General features: G+C 42.4%; 2 pseudogenes; both read right to left on the reverse strand.

Annotated features, from left to right (window-relative positions):
- Positions 1 to 205: 205 nt before the first annotated feature.
- On the reverse strand, positions 206 to 650 carry LOC136385727 (nucleoside diphosphate kinase B pseudogene; annotated as a pseudogene).
- An 11,061-nt stretch (positions 651 to 11,711) lies between these two features.
- Positions 11,712 to 11,942, reverse strand: LOC136386126 (zinc finger protein 706 pseudogene; annotated as a pseudogene).
- Positions 11,943 to 13,499: the final 1,557 nt, after the last annotated feature.

Genomic DNA, 13,499 nt, shown 5'->3' on the forward strand with positions numbered 1-13,499 from the left:
AAATGAAAGTATATTTTCACATGAAGACTTGTACAAGAATATTTATGGTCATTTTTTTTCCCAAAGGTTTCATTGGTAAATATGTTCTAGAAAATAAAGATCAATCCTATTGCTTTCAAGTCAATGGAATGAAGAGCTGTGTCCAGGGACACATTCAAGTAGAGCTGAAAGTGACTAATGCATTGCCCACCTCTTATGCATTGATTCAATCAAAAGCACAAGACTTGTGAGTCAATCAATTCTTTGGGCTTAAACTGTAGGCTGATTTCTCTTTCAGCACTTATCACTGAATTACTGTCATGAATGATATTCTAGCCAACTTGAATGCAAAAGTCTCCCTGAATGGTACTTGGCTTAGAACTGCTGGATTGGTCTCCCCAAGTGTAATTCTCTCTGTCTTCACCACATTTAGCCCCTCCCAGACCATGGCCACAACAGGCCCTTCATTCATGTACTTCACCAGCCTGGGTTAGAATGGGCGGTCTTTCAGGTCAGTGTACTGCTGCTTCAAGAGTTCCTCAGAGGCCTGAAGAAACTTCATGGCCATGAGATGGAAGCCTGCTGCTAAAGCAGTTGATAATGTTACCCACCAGGCCGTGCTGCATGCCATCTGGCTTGATGGCAGTGAAAGTACGCTTCATGATGATCATAGTATGAGAAGCTACCAGGGGGTTGGGAGGTTGAGGGGAGTACATGGAGAGACCACCAAAGCTGGGAGGCAACCCTATAGTCACTTTTTTTCAATTTTCATGCTATTCTGTTACCTATCTGGATTTTTCTTCCTTCCCTCTTCTCTTTGGCTTGGGAATTATGATCTCTTTCAAAATTGATTTTTTTGTCAGATAAAAAATATTTTCCCATAACAAAGCATCTAGTATGTAGCATCCTCTGACATTTAACAGACACAAATATTTGTGTGTATATAGAATCCTACATACATAATTACATATATTTTATGTACTCTGAGTGTTGTTTTTTTAGAATCTAAGCCTGAGTAGATGGTGATGCCATTAACAGAAATTAAAAGCACAGGAAAAACTGTAGGTTTGGGGAATTATCTACTGATAGCTACAAGAACACTGAAGCACTGTCCCAGCATCTTCTCAAAGGGCTTTTTCCTTTACAAGATGGGACAGAATTCACATTTAAAGAGAAATGAATTTTAATAAAAAGCAAACTCGGTGTGACTCAACACTGAGTTGTAGTTGCCAAAAATAATTGCAAGTTTATAGCCACTTTAAATAGTCTCAAACTGGAAACACTCCAAAGGCCCATCGAAAGGTGAATAGATAAACAGACTGTGATACAGCCATGCAATGGAATTCTACTCAGGATTAAAAAAGATTGAACTACTGATACAACAGCATGGATGAATCTCAAAATAAAGTGTGCTGAGTAAAAGAAGCCAGATCAAAAAAAAAAGATTATACACTGCATGACTCCATTTATGTAAAAGTCTAGAAAGTGCAAACTAATCTACAGTAAGAGAAAGCGGAGCAGTTGTTGGGTGAAGGTGTGGGAAGAGGGGCAAGGGTAGGTGGGAGAGATTACAAAGAGTCATAGGGAAATTTTGAATAGGGTTGGATATATTCATTACATTGATTGTGGTGATGATTTCATTGATTGTGTTTATGTGTGTGTTTCGTTGAAACATCAAATTGTACAGTCTAAATATGTATAGTTTATTACATATTAATTGCTTCTCAGCAAAACTTAAAATAAGAAATCTTTGCTTACACAAGTTTCGATAGATTTTCTATCACTTTAAGCTAAAAATTTTAACTGATATGGCTGTCATAGATAGCAAATTATACCTAAATGATACATTTAATTACTCCCCAATATAATCACACAATGGTAGAAGGAAAGCCAGATAACTAAAATTAAAACTAGCATTTGGGCCTGACCAGATGGTGGCGCAGTGAATGGAACATCTTATGGGGATGAGGAGAACCCAGGTTCGAGACCCTGAGGTCGCAAGCTTGAGTGCAGGCTCATCTGGTTTGAGCAAAGCTCACCAGGTTGGACCCAAGGTCACTGGCTTGAGCAAGGGGTCACTCAGTCTGCTGTAGCCCCACGGTCAAGGCACATATGAGAAAGCAATCAATGAACAACTAAGGTGTCACAACGAAAAACTGATGATGGATGTTTCTCATCTCTCTCCGTTCCTGTCTGTCTGTCCCTATCTATCCCTCTCTCTGACTCTCTCTCTCTGTCACTGAAAAAAAAAAACCAAACAAACAAAAAGCTAGCATTTGGAAAAGAAAACAGGAAACAGCACACTACAGTCGTTACCAGTCCAAAGTTCAGACTCTACTGAGGTAGCAAAGATTTCCTTCCTTGCTAGTAGAGTGCATTCCTTGATCAACCAATCTATCCACTGTCACCTCTGGGTCTGTCTTTGGAGAAGTTCTCTGGCAGGTTGTCCCCCTTGCCTCATAGGAGATGGTTATTGTGGAAACTTCTTTTTCTTGGGGCTGTATTATTTTAGTGGCTCACTTCTTAATGGCAGGTTCAGTATTTCTGGAAGTATGTCCCAAAATCTGCCTGAATTAGAATGCGGACTCCTGGGCCTCACTCCTCAACTACTGAATGAGAATTACTGAGAGCAGGCTAGAAATCTACATTTTATCAAACATTCTAGGTGATTCTAAGGTATATTGTAGTTAAGAAACATTGGATTAAGTCTTTTGAATTGTCACACTTATATTATACAAAGAAAAGTCTAATTTAGGTTTCAATTTCTATTCATGTTCATAATACCTTCTGAGACTGCCTTCAACTAATGTTTCTCAAACTAGGGTCTGTGGCTGGTGAGGGGTTCAAATGTGCATTCTTGGTTGTCCATAAATTCTTTATAAAATTTTTTAATTTAACATTTTTCTTTTGATGATAATCTAAATATAACAATTGTAACTCTATATTTAGATGATTGACTTATACTCAAGCCCAGCTACATAATTTTAGTACCCACATTACTACTGCTTTTTGTAGTAAAGTTGATATAAAGGCATATTATTTCTTTTTTTGTGTGTGTGTGTGGAATAATAAATGGCTTTATTGAGTACAGAGCACACACCCTGCCCGGCAAGGTTCCCTGGCCCTGAGGAAAGAAAGAGAAATGGAGGTAAAAAATGGAGGTCAGGGAAGTTGCCGGCATATTATTTCAATTGTCAGGCGTATAAACAGTGTCCATGCTTTCTCTGTCCCTAGCAAGTGATGTATTAACATGTCCCAGTCCTTGTCCGAAAGTGTAAATACAGGAGCTTCTCTCTACATGTCTATACTCTAGATGTCCAGAGTGACCTGAAAGTACCCCTTCAAGTGCCATAGCTAAAGGTTCTCAGACATTGGCTAGGTGATTGTGGTACAAGGTCTCAAGGCACAGACAGGATCTTGTTTCCATTCCTGTGTCAGGATGGCAGTGAGAAGTTGAGGTCCTGGAGTACAGGCATAACAACCATTCACTCATGTAAATGTTTAAAATGACAAGATCTCAAAGTACAAATAAGACAATACTTCCATTCATGGAACAGATACCCTTGAGTCTTAGCCTCTGGCCATGATTCTGGATTCTAGTCCAAATCAATGCTTCTCATTGCAATACTGATCCAATGACCTGGCTCTTCTCAGGCCACTGACCATCTGTGTAACTACCCCTGGTGCCTGGTCCCCATTAACCTGAAGGACAGGTAAATGCATTCATTTTTTCAAGATCTTGACCTGCCTGACCAGGCAGTGGCACAGTGGATAGAGCGTCGGACTGGGACGCAGAGGACCCACGTTCAAAACCCCAAAATCGCTGGCTTGAGTGCAGGCTCATCTAGTTTGAGCAAGGCTCACCAGCTTGACCCCAATGTCTCTAGCTTGAGCAAGGGGTCACTCGCTCTGCTGTAGCCCTCTGGTCAAGGCACATATGAGAAAGCAATTAATGAACAACTAAGGTGCCGCAATTAGAATTGATGCTTCTCATCTCTCTCCCTTCTTGTTTGTCTGTCCCTATCTGGCCCTCTCTCTGTCTCTCTCTGTCTCTGTCACACACAAAAAAGAAAAGATCCTGGCCTACCCCTAGGAAGGTCGTCTTGCTATAGTGCGTCATACTCCCTATCCTACAGCCCTCTCCAAGAGAAAAAAGAATGGGTCATTTTCTAGAACTGGTTCAAAAATTCCTACGTGGTAGTTTCAGGGTTGATTCAGTCACTAATCAAATAACATCATCAAAAGCAAAGGGGCTTCTATTCTTTTCTTTTTTTATTGCCTTCCTGTACTGATAGCAGATCTTCCTGGTTGCAAGGTGACTGTAGCAGTTCCAGCACTGCATGCACACACAGCAACATCCTGTTAAAAAGAGGGGAGTTTCCTCCTATGCATCTCCTTTTATGACTGAGGAAAACATTCCAAAAAGTCCCCTAGTAGACTTCCCTTCAAGTCCTAGGACTGGGTCACATACCCATACCTAAATCAATCACTGGCAGGAGAACAAGCCCATCAGTGATTGACATTGACTATTCAAGATTCCACCACCACCACCCCAACACAGGGCTGGGGTAGGGCCCCTTTCCTAAGTATATGACCACTTCAGGACCATGCCAGAAAGGAAAAAGGGGGAGAAATGGATATGGGCAAAAAAGTAGCATTATCTTCTTTGCCCAACTACCTCCAGATTGCCCCACATATGAACAGTTTTGTTCAAAGGGTGCTGCACAGGATCCCTCAGGGCTGTAAGTGGGTGGGCAGCTTAATAGGTGGATGTCTCCATCTCCTTACTCTCTGATGGTTTGAGTGGTTTCCCTCAATTTCATACAAAGCTGAATCCTTCAAAAGATTTGTTCTTGCCTGCTCTTCTGGGCTGGAGAAGTTGTTCCCTGTCTACACTAGGTTATGTGGGGGTAGTTTTCCTAATTCCTTTATGAGCAATAAGTTATTTTGGTAGATAATTTTATCTAGACTTGCTCTACAAGTTCCCTTACTACATGCTAGGAAGTAGTCATCTAGTGATGGCTCACAGGGCAGCCCCAAATTTCACAGCAGCATCCGGGCTCCTTATCTTGTCTTTTTTTCTTTTTCTTTTTTCTTTTTCATGGTATGAAGCAGCAGTGGTTAGCTTACCAGCCACTACTAAGGATGCTAAGGGTAGATGAACACTGAGTGAAGTTCCCTGTAGTCTTTCCTCCCTCTCTTATTCCAAATCAGAAATCAGAGAGCAACCAAGTGTATTCCAAACACCAAAAACAGTGGCAAAATCCATTGCATTAATTCATTCTGATGGCATTCATTTATCCTGGTGGCATTTCAGACATGTGCCAAGAATGCCTCATATTAGTTCCACTGCCTTTTCTGATCAGGACTGAGCATCCCAAATATATTTAATAGAAGTCAGTTTAACTCTTCTGGTTATGGGTCTCTCCAGGGACTGGGGTCAGTCCTGAACTTCTAATCGAAGTACTGATGTCAGAAAATGTAAAGCTTAGGGGAGAGTTGATACACTGAGAATTTCAGAGAAAAAATCCCCTAGAGTCATTATACATAGACTTCATAGACTTCATATCTTTGGAATCGAATGGCTATAATCAGAAGATAAACTGTGGTGCCTGATTTTGTCCTCTGGTATATTCAGGTGCATCCCATCGAAGGATCAAAGGCAATGGCTTGTTGAGAAAAGTACTCTTCTCTCCCTCTACTCACTACCACCACTCACTTGCTCCCAGATCATCCAAGTCATCATGCCAGGGTCTCTAGACAAGGAAGTTACACTCTGAGGACAACACGTGTTGCTTTCTTTGCCCTGTACAGGGCACTGAAGCTCTCACTACAGCCCCACCTCAAACATGAAGCAGTTTTCTTTTCCTAAGATCTTGCAGCAAAATATTAAGGCCCTGAGAGAAAGAGCACTTGTTTTTTCTTTGATCACTTTTCTCGGCTCAGGGTCCTCTACTCTATCCCCAAACGGGGTAGCCATGGCTTAACTTGGTGCCATGTGATATCAAGTAGCCCCCAACCGTCAGCCTGTGTTGGGTCTTTTGCTACTCTTTTTGGGTGTGCATTTGAACCCACTTCCTCTGGTTAGGGACTTCCCCATCTCATGATTCTTGGAAGGAGGCAGAGCTCACCTCCCTCTACAAACTTCAGAAGGCCACATTTAGACTCTCTCCTAGGATGTTGGCTCATAACCTAGATCAGTGGACCTTGACTTTGTCTTTGGAGTTAGAGACAAAGAATCAGGGACCCAGGCAGTGCGTCAGGCAACACTACCATTCACAGCAAGATAGAGGTCTCTGCAGGGTGATGGTAAAAGCTGAAGATGGAGTTTTCAGAGGTGCTGCAGTGCATTCCTCACCAGACCAGTTCTGTGGCATGGTTTGTGTTTTGTTCCTGCCTGCAAACCTGCCTCTCCAGCCTGCCTGCTTATTCTGGGAGCTAACCAATATCCTTTTAATGAATTATTTTTCTGCCTGAATCATCCAGAGTCCAATTTTGTTGCTTGCAATCAAGGATCTGGACTGACACACAGCTATATCTGCTTCAGGGGTTTGTCTTAGTTTTGAGAAGTCTCAAAGGACTTTGTCTTTGTCTTCTGGGAGAGTTGAAGGGGATTCTTTGTAAATGTCCATTCTGTTATGAATACTAAAATTAGAAACAGTCGGGCTACCCACCATTGCCCCACAGTATCTAGTTTAGTATCAGTGAGCACTTACATTCTGAGCAATGCTGGAAAGCCCCTTTTAAAGAGATTTTTTTTTCCATGCAAAAGACTATATAATGCTTCTAGAATTAATTAATTTCATGACATCCTTTATATAGTTGACTTGATCTCTGTGAACATATTATTTTGGAATTGGGATTTAAACTGTGCTTTGGGAAGAACTGAATATTAAAATGTAAAATGTTTAATTTATTATAAGAGTGTCTCTTTTGAGATGATGCAATACCAGCCTGGTATTGAGTCTGCTGCTGCTCCATTGTGTGCTGGCAGGAAGGCTTGCAGAGTTTATCTTGGTACATTTGAAATCTGGTAAACGATTGGTTCTCTCTCTGAGCTCTGCTACAGAATCTAGCCTTAAATTATAGAGCATTAGCAATGTACTAAAACGTGACAAAAATAGGGTCACCCCTTGCTGAAACATTGAATTTCAGCTATGTTGGTCTGTCTGGAAAGACCATTTGGCAATCCTCCCTCTAGTGACTGCCAGGACTCTTTTCCTCTTATCTCCATCTGCTGTGCCCAGTTCAGGAGGTTCAAACGTGGGCTACATTGGGTGTTGTGCCAAAACTGTTTAAAGAGACCTTAAGCTTCTGGGGCTTCAGGGGATAGATGAAGAGTGTGGGCCAAGCACATATGTGCTGGTCAGTAAGGGGATTTTGAGGTGTGATGGAATGTAAGGCCGAGGGCCGAGGCCAGGCAGGTTCTCACTGTATTCAGGCAGACAGTAGATGCCAGAAAGTGTCAGAGCATACCCATTTATTGGAGGTTCACCAAAAAAAAGGCAAGCAAATAAACAAAAAAGGAAAAGAGCTAATAAACAAAGGAAACCTGCTTTTCGCAGTGAAGGGCAAGGGAGAAGGAAAACCGCACCTTGCAGTGGCGGGAGAGTGATCTGGGAGCATTGCCTCTGAAAGAAAGCAGCTGTAGCCTTACATAGACCGTACACACGGGGCGCTGCCATTTTCTCACACACTAATCAGGCAAAGTGCTTGCAGCCAGTAAACCAGTGAGCAAGCCTAACACAGCTGTTTCCCCCACGTGGAACTATTCTATATTTTATTTGTGGTGGTGGTTATATGACTCTATCAGGCGTCCCCAAACTACGGCCCACGGGCCGCAATGCGGCCCCCTGAGGCCGTTTATCCAGCCCCCACTGCACTTCTGGAAGGGGCACCTCTTTCATTGGTGGTCAGTGAGAGGACCACTGTATTTGGCAGCCCTCCAATGGTCTGAGGGACAGTGAACTGGCCCCCTGTGTAAAAAGTTTGGAGACCCCTGTTAGAGCTATGATGGCGAACCTTTTTATAAAAACCGCCCACTTTTGCAGTACTGGTCAACCTGGTCCCTCCCGCCCACTAGTATGTGGTCCAGCTTTCATGGTGGTCCAATCACGGCGCCATTTGGTTGCTTCGCTACCACCCACCATGAAAGCTGGAACGCCCACTAGTGGGCGGGAGGGACCAGGTTGACCAGTACTGCAAAAGTGGGCGGTTTTTATAAAAAGGTTCCCCATCACGGCTCTAGACTCTGTCTAAACTCATAGAACTGTGCACTAATAATAGTAAATTATTTTTTAAATTTTATTTAGAAAAATAAATTTAACAGGGTGACATTGATCAATTAGAGTACATAGGTTTCGGGTAAACACCTCTATATTTGAACTGTTGATTATGTTGTACAGTATACCCATCACCCAAAGTCAAATCATTTTCCGTCACCGTATATTTCTCTCCCTTTACACCCTTCCTCCCACTCCCTCCCCCACATCTCCCTCCCTCTGGTAACCACTTCACTTTTATCTATGTTCATGGGTCTAAGGTTTATATCTCACCTATGCGTGAAATCATACAGTTCTTAGCTTTTACTGATTTTAATAATAGTAAATTTTGCTGTATGTAAACTAAAAATAAATTTAAATCTTTATAAAATGTGAATGCTGTAATATCTATTTTTGGTGAACTGTGGCTGTGCAGTGGTGCAGCATTCAGACATTTGACCACAGTGGAGGACCATGTCTCTGACTAATCCGAAAGTACTATGTGCCTGTCAGTTCACACTTCATTAGCCACTTCAAATATGAAATTCTAAAATTTGTGAGTAACTGCCCATTTTAGGGCCAGAAATTCAAATGTGTAGTGAGGTTACTGGGTGTGGCTTTCGGTCAGGTTCCTGCTGAAGGCTGAAAAAATCTCTTCCCCTTTTGTCTTGATATAGTACTATTTATTCCCATACCCTAAAAACTGACATCTTTGTGTATAACGAAAGCTTAGTTGAATCACTGAATGCTGAGAAAGCAGTTTACACTCTACAGTCAATAAGGTCCAAATTCCAAAATAACAGGACCAACTCTCTCTAAAAGTTTTGTGGGATGGCTGGATTCCTACGATTTTCCTGCTTTGTTGGTGAAGTCCTGGTCTCAACCATCTTCAGCTGTTATGCCACACAACTCTTGGCTGACCTTCTAGCCCAGCAGTTCTCAACCTTGGTAATAGTTTAGAATTACCCAGGCCACAATCCAAACCAATTAGATAAAAATCTCTGGAGTGTGGGGCCCCAACATCAGTATTTATTTAAAGCCTTCAGGTGATGTCTATAATCCTAAAAGGGTGAAAGTTTCTATTTTGTAGACAGGCAGGAACACAGGAAGAAGGATGTATTAGTCTTTTCAGCCTGCCATAATAAAATGCCCGAGTGGGTGGCTTAAACAACAGAAATTTATTTACTCACAATTCTACAAGGCTGAAATTTCAAGATCATGGTGTCTGCAGGGTTAATTTCTCCCAGGCCTCTGTCCTTGGCTTGCTGCCTCTTCAAAGGGTCAACCCTCTGGGCAAACAGGCTCTAGTGTCTCTTTGTGTGTCTTACTCTCCTCTACTTATAAGGACACCAGTCAGATTAGAATAGAGCCCCTCCTGGCCCTGGCCGGTTGGCTCAGCGGTAGAGCGTCAGCCTGGCGTGCGGAGGACCCGGGTTCAATTCCTGGCCAGGGCACATAGGAGAAGTGCCCATTTGCTTCTCCACCCCCCCCCCTCCTTCCTCTCTGTCTCTCTCTTCTCCTCCCGCAGCCGAGGCTCAATTGGAGCAAAGATGGCCCGGGCGCTGGGGATGGCTCCTCGGTCTCTGCCCCAGGCGCTAGAGTGGCTCTGGTCGCGGCAGAGCGATGCCCCGGAGGGGCAGAGCATCGCCCCCTGGTGGGCACAGCATCGCCCCTGGTGGGCGTGCCGGGTGGATCCTGGTTGGGCGCATGCGGGAGTCTGTCTGACTGTCTCTCCCCGTTTCCAGCTTCAGAAAAATACAAAAAAAAAAAGAATAGAGCCCTTCCTAACAGCCCCATTTTAATTTAATCTCCTCTTAAAAGGCCCTATCTCCAAATATAGTCACATTCTGAGGTACTGAGGGTTAGGGATTCAACATATAAAGGGGAAAATAACTCAGCGCATAACAAAGGAAATTATGGTCAACATTTTTGTTATCTTAACCTATTGGGTTTAATACCCAAACTCATGGTCTTATGGGAATGTGGCTGCCTGCATTAGGGGTAGAAAATTAGAGTTCAAAAGGGCAGTCCAGGTTCCACCTTCACAAGACCATTCTCCTAATGCCAATCACTGTTCCTCTTTAGACCAACTTGAGGCACTTCTGCTTTGTCTCCAGAAGGCTCTGAAGTGGATCAGAACAGAACATTAATCAACTTAACTCCAAGTTCCTTGCTGCACCCTAGGCTATCAAGTCTCTCCCTGTTGTATTTCCTGTCCTAAATTATGCCTGGCCACATTGTCCAATATGGTTGACCGGAAATTATGTGTCCAGCCCAAATGATAGCATAGAAATGTCCCAAATGATGTATAAATGTCCAAAATTTGAATAATGTGGAAATTCCTGGGAAGAAAATAAATTTCAAAGAAATGTAAATCCACAAGTATTTCCTCCCTGATTTCTGTTCCTGCTGAATCTTATCTGGAAGGGTCTCACTCTGAGGTGTAAGGAGAGTGGAGGTTCCTTTGGCAACTGCAACCTGGACTGTCATCCACTGAAACAGGTGAAGTTCACGCAGGACCTCCAAAATAAGAATTCATCCTACTCCAAGATTCTCATATGTCCCACTGTCTAAGAGTGCAAAAAGTTAATTGGACACAAGATTTTCCTGGCACCAATGCCACGTATACTAAAACTTTAAAAGAAAATAATGCGAAGAGCAACCAGCCAAACTCAGTAAGTAAAACATCTTGCAGAACCATTGGTTTGGTATCTTCAGCAAATTGGTATCATTAAAAATAGTGTCCGGGCTAGATTAAAAGAGACTTAAGGGACATAAGAACCAGATGCAATGCATGGTCTGGATTGAGTACTGCTTTGGATGAAGCAACTGTAAGGGACATTTTTAGGTCATTTGGGAAAATATGAACATGTTAGATGAGTTGAAAATTTACTGAAATAGCAAAACGGAGGTTATTGACTGAAAAAGCAGGCTACAGAACAGTATGTGTAGTAAGATATCAGCTTGGTAATGAAACAAGATCATGTGTAGACAGAGGGGGAGAGAGAAATATTCTGCAGTATTTCACAGGGGTGATTTCTGAGTAGTAGACATTTTACTTGTTTAATTATTTATTAGGTATATTTCTCCTTGTCTATATTGCTTAATTTTCTACAATACTTCTGTATTAACATAATTTTTTACATTTTTCCTGTGATGTAAAATTGAAGTACTACTTTATTACATGAGTTATTTTACACAATATGAACATCAATATAATCACAATTGTAAAAAAAAAAATTATAACAAAGATAGACTGATTTGCAGATTTCCAAATCAGAGTCAACTGTACATTTACATAAAGTTGTCTTTGCATGAAGCCCAAAACGAAAACAGCATAAAAATGAGTATTTATGTGGCTCCTTTATTTTTGCTGAACAACAGTTTGTTAGAAAAGCAGCTGCAAGTTTGTTACCTAAGATCTGAGATAGTAGAAGAGTCAAAGGTGTCACGAATTCAGCTGTAAACATGTTATGACTGAACATCAGCCAACTGTGGAGGAAGTGAAGTGTTGGGACGCTGGTTCTCAAAGTACTGCTTTGAAGCTGTTAGGGTCTGGCATTTGTGTCCTACAGACAGCGCAGGTATGTATCAAGGCAGCTTTGGCAGCAGCCTTTTGGTTATGTCCTGTTTCTTCTTTTGTCCAGCTTGCTTTTTGGCATTTTTCTGCTGAGACTGAATCTTCTGCTGTCCACGAACCATATCCGGGCCAGGGCAGTCTTCTTTCTTGCATCTGAGATAATAGAGATACTGCACAGCGTGCAAGGGGGGAGGGGTGCCTGCTGGGAGAGGAAGGGGGAGTGCCCCAGCACCACTTGGGCCTCCTCCACCCGCCAAAGAGAGGAAAGAGGACAAAGAAAAAGTCCTTAGTCACAAGCAAACCTCAGCCCCTGAAGCAATTAGCCCAAGCAAAATTATGTTGCTATAAACTAGTACATAATACAGCCCAGCCTCACACTGCCGTCGTAAAGCAAAACTTATAGCAGAGGCAGTGATACTTGGAGGAAAGAAGGATAACTATAGAAAAGGTGAGGGAAAGAGGAAATTGTCTTTCTTTCAACCTCAACAGTCAGCAAGTTAGGTGGTGCTAGTTGTAGGGTCATAACCTCTCAGTTTAAATTCTACTGCCTTTTGCTCTGGTATTTCTTGGTTGTATGAAGCCTATCTCTTTGGTGGTTTCCCCATTCTCTCTCTCTCTCTCTCTCTCTCATGTATTTACTTCATGATTACCCTTAGTGGATTCCTAAGCAGATATTCAGAAGCTTGTGTTCTTGGATCTTGGTAAGATAAAATGCATCTGCCTTGGGCTTGCTGCCCTTATGAAAAGCCTTTGACTTTTCCAAGCCTTAAATACCACTTCACCAATAGCAGAAACAGTCCCTTCTGTCCATTCTTGTGACTTCCTTCCTCTGAAGCAGGCTCTATTGAGTTTCCTCTTTTTTTAATTGTAAGAAATGTAAATGCTACAGAAGAAGTACAAAGAATGTTATAACAAAACCCCACATTTTCCTCACCCAGAATTGTAAATATTTTGTCATATCTGCTTCCTGCAATGAAAAGATATTAGAAATATAGCTAATTTCCAACTTAACCACCACCTGCATTGCCATTCTCCTCTGAGGCAACCACTATGGTCTGGAGTGTGTTCTCATCCATTTTCATGCTTTAAAATAAATAAGGTGACCAACGTTTTTACAATGCAAAGGAGGACAAAAATAAATTGAAGAAAACAATATCATAAATAAAAGAAACATTTTAGGCCCTGGCCAGTTGGCTCAGTGGTAGAGCGTCGGCCTGGCGTGCGGGAGTCCCGGGTTCGATCCCCGGCCAGGGCACACAGGAGAAGCGCCCATCTGCCTCTCCACCCCTCCCCCTCTCCTTCCTCTCTGTCTCTCTCTTCCCCTCCCGCAGCCAAGGCTCCATTGGAGCAAAAGATGGCCCGGGTGCTGAGGATGGCTCTGTGGCCTCTGCCTCAGGCGCTAGAGTGGCTCTGGTTGCAACAGAACAACACCCCAGATGGGCAGAGCATCGCCCCCTGGTGGGCGTACCAGTGGATCCCGGTCAGGCGCATGCGAGAATCTGTCTGACTGCTTCCCCGTTTCCAACTTCAGAAAAATACAAAAAAAAAAGGAAGAAGAAACATTTTATTTATTGCAACAATGATACATTATAATATGATAAATGCATAAAAACATTGTAATATTTTTCTCTTTTTTTTCTTTTTTTTTTTTTGTATTTTTCTGAAGCTGGAAACAGGGA

The sequence above is a fragment of the Saccopteryx leptura genome, chromosome X (assembly GCF_036850995.1).
Source record: "Saccopteryx leptura isolate mSacLep1 chromosome X, mSacLep1_pri_phased_curated, whole genome shotgun sequence".
NCBI lineage: Eukaryota > Metazoa > Chordata > Mammalia > Chiroptera > Emballonuridae > Saccopteryx > Saccopteryx leptura.